Raw genomic sequence first — 12,574 nt, forward strand, 5'->3', positions numbered from 1 at the left:
ACCCGTAGTGGTACGGACCGTACACTCACATCTACGCTCTCTATCACTACGAGTACGCATACGCGTGCAGACCCATAGTGATGGAGAGCGTAGATGCGAGTGTACGGTCCGTACCACTACGAGTACGCATACGCGTGCAGACCCATAGTGATGGCGAGCGTAGATGCGAGTGTACGGTCCGTACCACTACGGGTACGCATACGCGTGCAGACCCATAGTGATGGCGAGCGTAGATGCGAGTGTACGGTCCGTACCACTACGGGTACGCATACGCGTGCAGACCCATAGTGATAGGGCCGTACACTCGCATCTACGCTCTCTATCACTATGGGTCTGCACGCGTATGCGTACTCGTAGTGGTACGGACCGTACACTCGCATCTACGCTCGCCATCACGATGGGTACACATACGGCAGCACTCCCACAGTGATTTGGGAACATGCACAGGCCCTCTCAGCAGCAGTACGGCGGATTTTACACATCACTGTGGTGATAGGTGACACACATGTAGGAATAGGGCGGACATACTTGTCCATGGATGGACATACTTGTCCAGGAATGGACATCAAGGCATCGTCTGTGCATTACCACATGTGTGGGGCACAGGTGTCACAGGCTGTGATGTGGAACATGCCTCCTGAGTGGAGAAGGCACCAGATGTATGATGAGATGTGTACATGTGTACTGTGTGAGGGTGCAATGTGTGCCAGGCATGCCCTTGACTCCTTTGACATGTGTGCATGTGGGACTGCGCACTTGGGGTGAGCGTCACTGGCATGGCACGGACACCAACACACGGAAGTGTCCCATGATGCCCGGTACAGGGGTCATGACACATGACTTATCACTACCCACAGTGCACAATGTGACTATGCCATATACGTGTCCGGGATTTACATCAGGTTGATGTTGTAGCACCCTCAAAAGCTGCAGCCGTTGCAGCAACCAACAAGTGGCTGTGTGTAGATTGTCATTGCACACTGTTCCCAACACCATGCCACATGTGTTATCGGATGTGAGGTGCACATGTATGCAAGGGACACGGAGTAGCGTGACAAGGCCATGTCAGCAAACTCACAAGGAATGTGTGGGGAGTCATGACATGTGCACCTTCATGGCAAGGTGTGTGGGCTGGACTAGTGTAATGTCATGTGACCTGTGGCTCAAGTGTTCCGCTGCCAGTCTCTGCAATCGGCATCACACTTCTGCTGATGTGTGGGTGTATGTCACTCCTGTCTTGCGTCGGGCAGTGCACTTGCACTGGGACACAGCTATTTCCATGGCATGGCATGGGGAGGTTCTCAATCACCGTGTGTAGCTGGGTCTTGGAAGGAGTGTCACCTTGCATCCATACGTGTCCTGGGCATGTAGCACATGCCTGACTCCCTATGTGGCATGTGTGTATTGCCAGATTTACATGTGCTCAGTAGACATGAGTTGTTCTCGTAGTGCACTCACTCTTCCTTGTCACTTCCAAATTACTGCAGAGCGCCTCCTGTTGCCCGAAGAATTCCAGACTTGGCCACCATGCAGGAGAATGACAGGATCCGGCTCTACCGCTTCACCCAACCGTTGATTCTGGAGCTGACGGCGAGACTGGCACCACACCTGCAACCGCAGCACAGGTATCCTACGGCACTGACACCCCAGCTGAAGGTAATGGCTGCCCTACATTTCCTTGCCACGGGTACCTTCCAAAATACCATAGCTCATGTTGGTGGCATGTCCCAGAGCATGTTCAGCGGTGTGCTGCATGATTTCTTGGAGGCCATGTTGATTCACCTGGATGACTTCATCAAGTTCCCAACCCCTGAACAGATGACTGAGGTCAAGCGTGGTTTCTATGCCCTGGGAGGGATGCCCCATGTCATTGGGTCCATAGATGGGACACATGTAGGTTTGGTACCACCACACGCACGGGAGGTGGCGTACCGCAATCGGAAGCACTACCACTCCATCAATGCCCTTGTGGTGTGTCTGTCCAACATGGTGATTTCACATGTCTGTGCTCGTTTCCCAGGATCAGCACACGATGCCTACATCATGAGGCGTAGCGGGATGCCTGATATGATGATGCAGCTGCGCAACGAACGGGCATGTGTTGTTGGTGGGTACAGTCTGTCTGTCCTGTATTCTGTTTGGCCGAGCAGCACTACCGCTTCGCCAGTTCTAACGATATCCATGTGCTTTCCATTTAGGGGACGCTGGCTATCCCAACATGCCTTGGCTGCTGACACCTCTCCGCAACCCCATCACGCCGGCCCAGCTCCGCTACAACACCGCCCATGGCCGGACAAGGCGAGTGATAGAGAGGACGTTTGGCATGCTGAAGAGCCGATTCAGGTGCCTCCACAAGACCGGCGGCGCACTCCCATATGCCCCGGCGAAGGTCTGCAAGATCTTCATGGTCTGCTGCATGCTGCACAACATGGCAGTTGAAAGAGCTGTGCCACTCATCCTGAATCAACATGACGAGGACCATCCACCCGTGGAGGACGAAGGGCTTGGCAATGGGGCTAGTGATGTGGAGGATGTGGAGCCGCAAGAGGACATCCGGACTCGGCTCATACGCGACTTCTTTGCTTAGTGGTGAGTACCAGTGTCTGAGTGTGCACGCCTTGGTCCCCGTGTGGCATGTGTTGTGATGCGTGTCTCCACCTGCATGTATGGCACGTGAGTCAGAGGTGTGTGTGGGTGTGTCACTGGAGTGATGGTGGCAGTGATGGTAGTATTTCCCCACTCATAATTGTGACCTGGCATGTTGTCATCCATACATGTGTCGAGTCAATGCACATGCAAGTGGCTGTGCTTTTTGTGGCTGACTTCTTGTGTGTCTCTCTTCCCCAGGTACCTGCGCATGCCGTCTTCTGGTTGCATTGTTGTGGCACTGCTATTCCTCATGGACATGGCATCGTGGGCTGACTCAGCGTTACAGGCACGGACACGTTTGGAAGTCTCCATGGGGTAAGGGATGCATCTGGGGTGTATTGGGTGTGGCAGTTGTTCACGATGTGTGCACACTGCCCAGGTCGGGGTTTGGTTCCTCTGCAGACATGTGGCATCCCCATGGGACACGACATGCAGCTGGGTACACCTGAATAGATGGGCTGCCTGGTTGTCAGTCATCAGTGATGGGATAGTGGATTGTGATGAAGGCATCAATGTGTGTGACACTGCCCTCGGACACATACGGTTAACATTGTCTTGACATGGCGTGGGACTTCCACATCAGCGGATGTATGGTGTATGGCAGTCTCTCCGTGAGCAGCTGTGGGTATTTAGCTGTTAGCCGACACTTGTGTGCCAGTTCCATGGCTATCACGCATTTGTGCTGCAGAAGGGGGGTGCCAGTGTTGGAGCAACATGTTACTCCACATGATGTGTTCATGTGTACTTCAAGTTGCCTCTGCAATCCCAAAAACATGACTATTAAAGGTGTCCCTATGCCTCCAAGGTGCCTCTTCTCAGTCAATGCTGGTGTGTTGGCACGGTGCATCCTGCATGTCTGGCATGGTATTCCCTGATTGTGGCTATGTGTCAATGTGTCGAGTGGCAAGATGCAAGCTGTGTGTGTGTGCTGAGACTGTGTATTGGGCATGATGTCCATGACTGTGTGGGTATTGTGACATGTGCCATCCCCATGCATCCAACGTTGTCCATGACCCCATTCTCTGCATCCACCGGACTCAAGCTTGCAGGACATGGTTCTACCACCTGTCTACACGTACCTGGGTGCCCCCCAGGACACGGGCCAGGATCCCTGACCTCTGCGCATGACTGTTGCTGTACTCAATGTGTCTGTCAGCACGGTTGTTCGGCCACCCCCTCAGCTGGTTCTGACCATCACGGGTGTGTATGGTGCTCCATGTCTGTCTTGCCTAAAAAACTGTGACCCATGTGTCCTGTGCCAGACTCAGGCCCCAGGGTGTGGATGGTTGAAGTGAACAGATGACTCAGGCATGTTTAGACTGTACAAGACACATGTTAGGTAATAATGCTACCAGCAGCCATCTACTCTCAATAGTGTGATTTATTATTGGGGGGGGGGGGGCAAAGTGAGGGGCTTTCCGGGATTAGGGAATCCAAAGTTCAGTAGGGGAGTTGGTGTCCTTGCCATTGGAAATCCTCAGAGTCCATGCCACAGTCTTTGTCAACATTGGTCAGCCAGTGACCAGCAGGGCCATGTGGCAGAGAATGTCTCTTGATGCTGTGATGCTGTTGCTCCAGTGGGCCAGGTGCCAGGCCAGGTGTCCTGGGAGATGGTGATGTAGCAGCCACCCTCACGGTCCTTTCCGTGGACGACCCGGCTTCCTGCGGGGAACCTCAGCAGCAGGCCGTGACGACGTCTGGGATGCTCCGTCGGATGTTTCCTCCTCCTCCTCATGATCCCTCCCTGTGGGTGGTGATGTTCTCCGCCTTCTGGCACAGGGAGGGTCGGCCATGGTGTCGGCCATCCGACGGAGTTCAGCGTGAATCCCCTGGGACGCCGTCACTTGCTCAGCCTGTCTGTCCTCCATCCTCCGTTGGTGTAGCTGTAGACAGGCTATTAGCTCCGCATGTTGCTGGGCCTGCTGGACCTTGATCCCCTCGAGGACGGACACAACCTGGGCCATGCCCGTGGTGTCCTGCCGGTATGAGTCCAGGATGTTACGGACATGGGAAAATACCGGATCCCCAGCCAACTGGTCAGGCTCGCGCCTCCGCCGTCCTCCACTCCCACCACCCCTGCCCACTTGCGTCTGGCCTGCACTTGTGGGCACATCGGGTCTCCGGGACCCCTGAGGGGTGGCATTGGCGTTGTCGCCTGCCTCCTCCTGGGTGCCCGGGACACCGTGTCCCTCCTGGCGAGCCTGGCTGCATTGTGGTGTTGGGGCAGGGATCCTGGGTGTCTCCTGGGATGTGGCAGGAGTGGGGGTGGTGGTTGGCACGGTTGTACCTGACGCAGGTGCTGCAGGTGGTTGGACACCAGAGGGGCCAGGTCGGTCGGGGTCGTCCGCAGAGTGGTGAGAGTGGTCGCTGCCGGTGGGATCGGTCTCCTGCAGATCCGGGTCCTGTGAGTGTTCCCCCCCAGTGTTGGGGGGTGCAGCACGACGTTGACCTGTGTGTGAGAGAGACAATGTTAATTTGGATCCATGCAACATCCATGTTTCATCCGTTACAAAGTTGGCACATTTCCTCTTGGAATTAGGATCTGTCTTGCATTCCACTCACAGTGCACTTGTGCATGTGTGTGTCCCTTGGGCACCAATTTGGCCCCTTTAACTATGTGTGGCACAGTCTTACTTGCTGCGTCAAGTGTGACTGCAGTCAGCAGTGGAGTGTGCATGTGTGCCGAGCTATGCATTTGCGCCTTCCTTGTAGCACTGTACATGTGCACATGGAGTGGATCCACACACTTATATGATGCAGGTGGCTGTCCTTGTGCTCGTGTACAGGTTGTAACATGGCCCTGCGTTTTGCCATGATGAAGAGGGGGGGTTCTGGCACTGGCCACCCTTGTCTACATGCACGCAGTCCACCTGCTGACGAGCAGACATTCCCACACACCAAAGGACTGATTTGCTCTCCCTGTGTCTCCCTCCTTCTCTGTCCCCCTCTCCCTCCCTCTCTGTCCCCCTCTCCCTCCCTCTGTGTGTCAGCCTCCTCCCTCTGTCCATCTTCCTGTGTCTCCCTCCCTCTCTGTCCCCCTCTCCCTCCCTCTCTGTCCCCCTCTCCCTCCCTCTGTGTGTCAGCCTCCTCCCTCTGTCCATCTTCCTGTGTCTCCCTCCCTCTCTGTCCCCCTCTCCCTCCCTCTCTGTCCCCCTCTCCCTCCCTCTGTGTGTCAGCCTCCTCCCTCTGTCCATCTTCCTGTGTCTCCCTCCCTCTCTGTCCCCCTCTCCCTCCCTCTCTGTCCCCCTCTCCCTCCCTCTGTGTGTCAGCCTCCTCCCTCTGTCCGTCTCCCTCCCTCTCAGTCCCCCTCTCCCTCCCTCTCTGTCCCCCTCTCCCACCCTCTGTGTCCCCCTCTCCCTCCCTCTGTGTGTCAGCCTCCTCCCTCTGTCCATCTTCCTGTGTCTCCCTCCCTCTCTGTCCCCCTCTCCCTCCCTCTCTGTCCCCCTCTCCCTCCCTCTGTGTGTCAGCCTCCTCCCTCTGTCCATCTTCCTGTGTCTCCCTCCCTCTCTGTCCCCCTCTCCCTCCCTCTCTGTCCCCCTCTCCCTCCCTCTGTGTGTCAGCCTCCTCCCTCTGTCCGTCTCCCTCCCTCTCAGTCCCCCTCTCCCTCCCTCTCTGTCCCCCTCTCCCACCCTCTGTGTCCCCCTCTCCCTCCCTCCGTGTGTCAGCCTCCTCCCTCTGTCCGTCTCCCTCCCTCTCAGTCCCACTCTCCCTCCCTCTGTGTCCCCCTCTCCCTCCCTCCGTGTGTCAGCCTCCTCCCTCTGTCCGTCTCCCTCCCTCTCAGTCCCCCTCTCCCTCCCTCTGTGTCCCCCTCTCCCTCCCTCCGTGTGTCACCCTCTGTCACCTTGGCCCAGCTTCCTGGGCACACACTGTTAGCAGATCTTTGAGTGGCCCTTGGCCTGTTGATGTGAGTTTGTTTCTGATCTCCAGGCACCCATTTTGTCTGCTGTGTGTCTGTGCGCTGCTGCTGTGGTGGTGTGTGCTGCCACTCTTTCACACTGTTGGCTGTTCATTAGCTGCTGGCATGTGCAAAACAGTGCCTTCACCCCCATGTGTTGATGCAAGGCGTCCGCCATTTGCTGGCAAGTCATTCCTGTGTTAGGACACAGTGTTTGTCTGGCTGTGACCTAGGCCATATGGGCAGAGGGCATTGTTGTCTGCTTTGGAGTCGCACTATGTGATTCTTGGTGCCCAGCCTCCCGCCATCCGGGTTACCATGTCATGTGTTGTTGTCTTCTGTGGCCTGTGACTTGACATTGTCCAGCTGGGTGCATGGGGCATGGTGGCAGCAGTGGCATGTGCCTGCTCATGGAGTGTGGTTGAGTAATGCGATGGCTTGTGGTGGTTGCGTGCCTGTTATTAATTTTGGTTGTGGTTGCAGTTCCCCCCATGTGAGGTGCGTTGTTTGTGTACTCACCCGGGTCTCGGAGTCCTTCTACTCCTTCAACTGCCTCCACCGGCAGTATGGCCATCACCCTCTCCTCCCAGGGATGGTACTGTACGGCTCTGCGGGAGGGCCCTCCTCCGGTGGCGTTGGCCTGGTCGTGTTCCTCCTGTCTCTTGGCTCTGACCCTCCTCCGCAGATCGTACCACCTGTTCTGGCAATCCTGCTTGGTCCTCCTGGTGTCCGCAACAGCATTCACAGCATCGACGATGGTCTGCCACATGGCTGTTTTGGCTGCCTGGCTGGTGCTTCTGACCAATGTTCCAAAGATCTGTGGCTCGACTCTGAGGATTTGATCAACAAGGACCTCCAACTCTCGGTGACTGAACTTTGGATTCTTGGTAGTGGGCATGGTGAGGGGTATGGGTGGGGATGGTGTGGGTGTGGGGGGGTGTGGATGTTGGGGGGGGGTGTGGATGGTTGTGTGTGTGTGTGAATGTGATGAGAGGGTGTTTGTGAGGGTGGTCGTGTGAAGGTGTGCAAGTGTAAGATGTGGTGTCGCTTGTAGTCTGGTTCTGTGGTGTCTGGCAGCAGTGGGTCTGTTGCAAAGGCTCATGGTTTGTGTGTGTGGGCCCTTTTCATTGGTCCATGGGTGGGTGTGGCAGTGTTTGAATTTTGGGTGGGTGTGTTATAAGGAGTGGTGGTGTATTGGGCCTCTGTTTGTTTTTGACAGTTGCAGGTCAGTGATTGTGTTATTTTAGTGGTTGTTGGCCATGTTTAGTGGCTGTGTGCCTTTCGAATGGTGTATTGTTGAGTTGTTTTGTTTTGTCCTTGTTGTGTACGAGCGTTTTGAGCGTGTGTACGGTGTGTACATGGGCCATTTGGTTGTACGATTTTGTCCTTGTGTGTGGCTTTGTAAGACTCGTACATGCGGTTGTGATGTTGGGGCATGGGGTGCGCTCCGTACTTAGGAGGTTGTGTTGGGGGTGCGCCAGGAACGTACTGGGGTGGGGGTACGACTGGAACGTACTGGGGTGTGGGTAGACGGGGCGATGACACGTCCTGGGGTGGGGGTGTGGCTCGCACGTACTGGGGTGTAGGTACACGGGGGGTACGACACGTACTGGGGTGGGGGTACGACTGGAACGTACTGGGGTGTGGGTAGACGGGGCTATGACACGTCCTGGGGTGGGGGTGTGGCTCGCACGTACTGGGGTGTAGGTACACGGGGGGTACGACACGTACAGGGGTGGGGGGGTGTACATGGACGGTGGTACGACACGTACTGGGGTGGGGGGGTGTACATTGACGGTGGTACGGCACGTACTGGGGTGGGGGGGTGTACATTGACGGTGGTACGGCACTTACTGGGGTGGGGGGGTGTACATTGACGGTGGTACGACACGTACTGGGGTGGGGGGGTGTACATTGACGGTGGTACGGCACGTACTGGGGTGGGGGGGTGTACATTGACGGTGGTACGGCACGTACTGGGGTGGGGGGGTGTACATTGACGGTGGTACGACATGTACTGGGGTGGGGGGGTGTACATTGACGGTGGTACGACACGTACTGGGGTGGGGGGGTGTACATTGACGGTGGTACGGCACGTACTGGGGTGGGGGGGGTGTACATTGACGGTGGTACGACACGTACTGGGGTGGGGGTACGACTGGAATGTACTGGGGTGTGGGTAGACGGGGCTATGACACGTCCTGGGGTGGGGGTGTGGCTCGCACGTACTGGGGTGTAGGTACACGGGGGGTACGACACGTACAGGGGTGGGTGGGTGTACATGGACGGTGGTACGACACGTACTGGGGTGGGGGGGTGTACATTGACGGTGGTACGACACGTACTGGGGTGGGGGGGTGTACATTGACGGTGGTACGGCACGTACTGGGGTGGGGGGGTGTACATTGACGGTGGTACGACACGTACTGGGGTGGGGGGGTGTACATTGACGGTGGTACGGCACGTACTGGGGTGGGGGGGTGTATATTGACGGTGGTACGACACGTACTGGGGTGGGGGTACGACTGGAACGTACTGGGGTGTGGGTAGACGGGGCTATGACACGTCCTGGGGTGGGGGTGTGGCTCGCACGTACTGGGGTGTAGGTACACGGGGGGTACGACACGTACTGGGGTGGGGGTACGACTGGAACGTACTGGGGTGTGGGTAGACGGGGCTATGACACGTCCTGGGGTGGGGGTGTGGCTCGCACGTACTGGGGTGTAGGTACACGGGGGGTACGACACGTACAGGGGTGGGGGGGTGTACATGGACGGTGGTACGACACGTACTGGGGTGGGGGGGTGTACATTGACGGTGGTACGACACGTACTGGGGTGGGGGGGTGTACATTGACGGTGGTACGGCACGTACTGGGGTGGGGGGTGTACATTGACGGTGGTACGACACGTACTGGGGTGGGGGTACGACTGGTACGTACTGGGGTGTGGGTAGACGGGGCTATGACACGTCCTGGGGTGGGGGTGTGGCTCGCACGTACTGGGGTGTAGGTACACGGGGGGTACGACACGTACTGGGGTGGGGGTACGACTGGAACGTACTGGGGTGTGGGTAGACGGGGCTATGGCACGTCCTGGGGTGGGGGTGTGGCTCGCACGTACTGGGGTGTAGGTACACAGGGGGTACGACACGTACAGGGGTGGGGGGGTGTACATGGACGGTGGTACGACACGTACTGGGGTGGGGGGGTGTACATTGACGGTGGTACGACACGTACTGGGGTGGGGGTACGACTGGAACGTACTGGGGTGTGGGTAGACGGGGCTATGACACGTCCTGGGGTGGGGGTTCGACTGGAACGTACTGGGGTGTACCTAGACGGGTGGGGGTATACATATACGGGGGGTACGTGTCGGACGTACGGGGGCTGGGGGGAGTGTTGGGCGCGTATGCGGGCACATGTCTCCATGGTTGCTGTAGGAGTTCGGTGCGGACGGTGTTTTTTCCATACGGTTGTAACCTCGGACGCACGGGATGGATCGTGATTCCTAGGTCGGACTTTGTTTTTCACGTTTGTAAGGTAAATCGTCCGAGGACGTGTCGGACACATTTTCCGACCCGGGGACGTGTGGGGAATGATTCCCAGTGCGGTTCGTATGGACTTTTTACCATGCGAATCGTGATTGCCAGTTCGTACGGCACTTGTACGATTCGTACGGTAAAAAGACCCGATACGAGTCGCACGGGGGAATTTTTTACCGGATCGTGATCGGCACCTCTGTGTGCAAAGAGGAATTATAGACAGAGATTTATTGTGTATTACTCTGGTAATTTTACATTTGCATTAGATGGAAAGGGGGAGCTATTTTTTTCTGCAGAAGCAGACTCTTAGCACACACCCAGCTGCTTATCCTCTGGAATCATGCATAGTATTCACAACCGAGTGGGGTTTGAGGTTGCAGTCAGTAATGCAAATACATTCAGCATCACTAAGGCTGGTTGCCCTTGCTGGAGTGTAGTCAGTCACCCAGGTTACACATGTTTCTGGTCTCAAAAAGCTGTTTGGACATGGGTTTTTTTCAGAATATGAAAAGTGGATTCAAAATGTGTCAGACTGTAAAAGTACTTATCACTTGCCAAAAAAAAACAGTAGGAAGTGTGCTTTCCAATTGGCAAAGAAATTTCGTTTTCTGACTAATATCAAACCATGACTCTGTGTGCAAAGAGGAATTATAGACAGAGATTTATTGCGTATTACTCTGGTAATTTTACATTTGCATTAGATGGAAAGGGGGAGCTATTTTTTTCTGCAGAAGCAGACTCTTAGCACACACCCAGCTGCTTATCCTCTGGAATCATGCATAGTATTCACAACCGAGTGGGGTTTGAGGTTGCAGTCAGTAATGCAAATACATTCAGCATCACTAAGGCTGGTTGCCCTTGCTGGAGTGTAGTCAGTCACCCAGGTTACACATGTTTCTGGTCTCAAAAAGCTGTTTGGACATGTGCTTCTTTCAGAATATGAAAAGTGGATTCAAAATGTGTCAGACTGTAAAAGTACTTATCACTTGCCAAAAAAAACCAGTAGGAAGTGTGCTTTCCAATTGGCAAAGAAATTTCGTTTTCTGACTAATATCAAACCATGACTCTGTGTGCAAAGAGGAATTATAGACAGAGATTTATTGCGTATTACTCTGGTAATTTTACATTTGCATTAGATGGAAAGGGGGAGCTATTTTTTTCTGCAGAAGCAGACTCTTAGCACACACCCAGCTGCTTATCCTCTGGAATCATGCATAGTATTCACAACCGAGTGGGGTTTGAGGTTGCAGTCAGTAATGCAAATACATTCAGCATCACTAAGGCTGGTTGCCCTTGCTGGAGTGTAGTCAGTCACCCAGGTTACACATGTTGCTGGTCTCAAAAAGCTGTTTGGACATGTGCTTTTTTCAGAATATGAAAAGTGGATTCAAAATGTGTCAGACTGTAAAAGTACATATCACTTGCCAAAAAAAGAGTAGTAAGTGTGCTTTCAAATTGGCAAAGAAATTTTGTTTTCTGACTAATATCAAACCATGACTCTGTGTGCAAAGAGGAATTATAGACAGAGATTTATTGCGTATTACTCTGGTAATTTTACATTTGCATTAGATGGAAAGGGGGAGCTATTTTTTCTGCAGAAGCAGACTCTTAGCACACACCCAGCTGCTTATCCTGTGGAATCATGCATAGTATTCACAACCGAGTGGGGTTTGAGGTTGCAGTCAGTAATGCAAATACATTCAGCATCACTAAGGCTGGTTGCCCTTGCTGGAGTGTAGTCAGTCACCCAGGTTACACATGTTGCTGGTCTCAAAAAGCTGTTTGGACATGTGCTTTTTTCAGAATATGAAAAGTGGATTCAAAATGTGTCAGACTGTAAAAGTACTTATCACTTGCCAAAAAAAGAGTAGTAAGTGTGCTTTCAAATTGGCAAAGAAATTTTGTTTTCTGCCTAATTTTAAACCATGACTCTGTGTGCACATAGGAATTGTTTTTAGATATTTAATTTGTGATGGTGTTATTGTGATTTTCACTTGTAGGAAAGGGGTACATAGTATTTTAAGATTTGAAAAGATCATAAAAAATGTAGTAATATATTTAAATTAAATAAAGGAATTTTTTTTTAGTTTTTTTCAGGTATTGCTGAAGAGCAGTGAACAAAATTTAAGATGCCTACAAAATCCAGACTAAGGAAAAACCACAAAAAAAAACTATATTTGAAGACAACTGGAGGACCTAAGTTAGTTGGAGATGCTCATGTTGGGAAAAAGAGAAAGTCTTCTGGTAAGCAGACAAAAGATTTTTTAAGCAATATCTTCAAAAAAAGGAAAAATGTAAAAAATGTCTGTACTGGAAAGAATGTTTTAAATAGAAAACAACAGGAAAAAATTGAGCATTTAGTTAATGCAAATGTACCTTCAGAAACAATAAAGATTAACTTAAAAAGAAAAACAGCGTTTAAAGAGATTCATAGAAAAATGTTTCAGAGAAGAGTTATGTCCAATTTGATAAAGGATGTGAAGAAAT

The sequence above is a fragment of the Triturus cristatus genome, chromosome 6 (genome assembly GCF_964204655.1).
Source record: "Triturus cristatus chromosome 6, aTriCri1.1, whole genome shotgun sequence".
In the NCBI taxonomy this organism is placed as follows: domain Eukaryota; kingdom Metazoa; phylum Chordata; class Amphibia; order Caudata; family Salamandridae; genus Triturus; species Triturus cristatus.